Source organism: Clinocottus analis, unplaced genomic scaffold (genome assembly GCF_023055335.1).
Source record: "Clinocottus analis isolate CAN_PGR_092001 unplaced genomic scaffold, fCliAna1.0.p SCAF_9, whole genome shotgun sequence".
NCBI lineage: Eukaryota > Metazoa > Chordata > Actinopteri > Perciformes > Cottidae > Clinocottus > Clinocottus analis.
Window position 1 is genome coordinate 13,413,535 of NW_027176251.1, and position 3,662 is coordinate 13,417,196.

Here is a 3,662-nt window from a genome sequence, read left to right on the forward strand (position 1 = left end):
AGCATGTTTTGTGGTGGGGGAACAAGGCCAATGGAAAGTCAATGAGGATCCCAGGAGGAATGACCTCTGGTAAATACTTAGTAGTTTAGTAGTTGAAATGATTATTTCTAACTAAGTGAGACTTTTTAACTCTTTCCTGTTCCAGTTTTTTTAATTTTTTAATTTTATTTGACAGTTCTTGGATTAATCCAATGCTGTATCCTGTAGGTGATCGGTTATCATCAGGACAAAAATAATAAGTGTTTGACGTAAAGTGGTCAAGGACCAAGAGTCAAGTTTCCCTCCAAATGTTTACTCCATGAGAAAATCTGATAAAGAAACCTTTAAAACCGGCTGCAGTTGAACAGAGAGCTGCTCACGTCTCTCTTTCACTAACACGCGTGTTTCCTTTTCTCCATATGTTGGGCAGACAGTCACATTGCTAACAAGAAGGTCCCAGCTGGGCGACTGGAGGTTAGTGGTGGTGGCAAGGGACTTTGACAATGTGTGTGTGTGTGTGTGTGTGTGTGTGTGTGTGTGCGCGTGTGTGTGTGTAGGTCGCTGAGGGAGAGCAGGGCCCCTCTGGCATTGTGTAGGGTCTGAAAAAGAGGTCACTGATTTGTGGCTAATTATATTACGGAGACCCTACTCAGGGCTTGTTAGGTCTGCATTTACGTGTGTGTGTGTGTGTGTGTGTGTGTGTGTGTGTGTGTGTGTGTGTGTGTGTGTGTGTGTGGGTCGGTGGGTGTGTGTGTGTGTGGGTGGGTGCATGTGTGTTTGTACATTCATCATTGAAGGACCAGCGACAAGGACACACATTTTCTCCGATTCTCACTTTTTCAGACACCTGTTTGAGGGTTTAGACTTTATTTTAGGTTTAAGATCAGATTAAGGTAAAGGGAAGGGTTGGGTGTATTGTGATGGTTAACATTCAAGTTAGGGTAACAGCTTTATGCCAATAAGGTTCCTTACAACTGTGTGTGTCCATGGATATTTGACTAAATATTTTCCCTGGAATCCACGTGATCTTAAGCATCGTTGTCTTCTTCTAAACTTGACCAAAACAGACGTTCATTTTGAAAAGACGGTTTGCACGTTGAGAGCGAAAATTGACATGTTTTGTAGGAAAAAGCACACAAAATCAGGAGTTACTTTTTGTAAGATGAGGACACATTGTTGTGTTTGAGTGTGTGAGGAGATAAAACAGTCAAGAAAGGAAAAGTTTAAAGAGAAACAACAGAGCAGAGAGGTATACTGGAAACTGTACCTCAAACAGCGTCGCCGTCTGTTGCCAGCGCTAGCTAACGCACAGCCAGTCTCAGTAGCTAAACCGTGTGCGCCTTCCTCTCCGCTGCAGCTAATCCTCTCCTGTGTTTCAACCGCTGACTCTCGTTGCTGCTCTGCTTCATTTGTCTGCACAGCCAGCGCGGCGCAAAGCCCGTCATATGACTGCATGCCCTGCACATCGGCCTAATCGTATGGAAGAAATGATCACAGGACAGGAAATCGCTGCACAGGGCCAAAGGAAACAATCTTTCTGCACAGACTTAAGCCAATCATGTCCTCTCTCTCAACCCGCAGCTTGGCCTCTCGCTTGCCCTCCGACTCTCTTTTTTTGTTCAGCTTTTCAGATTTATGTTTACTTACAGTCGTAAGACGTGACAGTTTTGATTTATAAACACAGCGAAAATATCATCAGTTCACGTTGAATCCCATTCCCACTGCAAGGCAATTTTTTGATTTCATGTTGGTCTGCTTTGATACGCCTGTATTATGTTTAATGTGTTGAAGAAAATGAATTATGTGCACTTCACACAGGTGCAAAGCTCTCAGAACAGCGTCACACCTGCAGTTTATTAATGGCTATGTTTCCTTTGTGGATCTTCAACAAGGAATCAACATTTAACAATTTTCTTCTTCCAAAGCGAGATCGGCGGGAACTTCATGACTTTTTTGCAAAAAGTGTTCCATCCTACGTGAGTTTGAGGCCGCTGATTTGAAATTGTTGCAAAATGAATTGTGTTTTCGCTGAAATCAGTCTGTTAGGCTGTTGGAGAATCCTCTGAAACTGTTGAGTGCTTAAACCAAAACTTGATCTAAACATTTTCACGGGTGTCTATGCAGCATTGCAGTCCAACAAGAAGAGAAACCCCATCCAGAACATCATACCCATCACATCAAAAGACGGATGGCACTGACTGTTTTTAGGGGGCGAAAGAAAAAGCCAATTATCAACTGTGCGCTTTGCTCCGCCACTGGCAGCTTTGGCTTTAATGAAATGAAGCACTGATGGGTATCACACTCCGGTGAACCTGACGTCTCCTCCTCACTTTATCTCTCCATCAGCGGAGCGGCAGGTGAGCCGGCCGACAGCTTTGTCCCGGGAAGCGAGGGATTCAAACGCTCGAGGTCAAGGTGCGCCGGTAATCCGGGCAGCTGTGTTACCAGGATTAAGACGAGGCCATCGTTCGGTCCACCTAAAACAGGTGTTACCATGACGATGACCGGTGGAGTAGTACAGCTGCAGCACCTGCTGGGGCTGTTCTGAAAAATGTCAAATTGACATCATATTGCGCATATTCATGCACACGTGAAATACTCACAGGGCAGCGAGCAAACACACACACTTTATTTCTCTTTCACTACACACTCATAAGGACTCGCTATGTACCTGCATATTTATTCAGAAGCAATTAACAAACTTAACTAAACACACAAAGCAGGACCAACTGATAACTACACACACAGTTGAAGAGAGTAAACCCACTGCACTGCAGCTACACAATACATTGTTGTATTTGTCTGGAGTACAGAATGTACACGCAGAGTGAGCAGTAGTTTTACTGTTTAACCTACATTATTTCATTTTGATGTTATTCACTGAAACCTGGGGACTACCTGTGTAAAGCTAACTCTGGTAAGAAGCACATGTGCGCTGTCCCTGTCAAGTAAAGAAAATAAATAAAACTGTGACCGTAATCCAGAAGAAAATTTCCTTTGGAATGTTATTGACAATCTAGTTTTGATAAACGTATGTTAAAGATCTCTACAGGCTTTCTAAATATACAGAATATGCATGTATAAAAATATAAATAAATTCCAAATGAGCCACAAGAAGAAGTCAAAACAGGCAAACACGCACACACACACACACACACACACACACACACACACACACACACACACACACACACACACCCACACACACACACACGCACACACACACACACACGACAGCCGCTCTCCTCTGACTGATGTGGTGTTGTGGCCCTGAGGGCCCCTGGAGAGCACTAATTGAATTGACTTCCAGAGAATACTAATGGGCCGTAATGTTGAGATAACTGATACTCAAACAACGAGTGATCATTGACAGCATGTGTTTCTGCTCCGTGATAAACATGTCACAGCAGCACAGGGAGCCGGTTGGCCCGTGAATTAATCCCCTCCCCCGACCCACCCCGACTGTCCTGTCTGTTACACACACACACACACACACACACACACACGCACAAACACACACACACAGTCATGTTTCCATCACTGTCGGGGAGATCACATTGACATTCACTTCCTGGAGACTCGCCCTAACCGTAGCCATACCCGCTACTGGCGTAATCCTAATCTAACCCTAAACCTAACTGTACCCAATAACCAGCGGAGGTAATCAGTCAGAGCAGCTATGA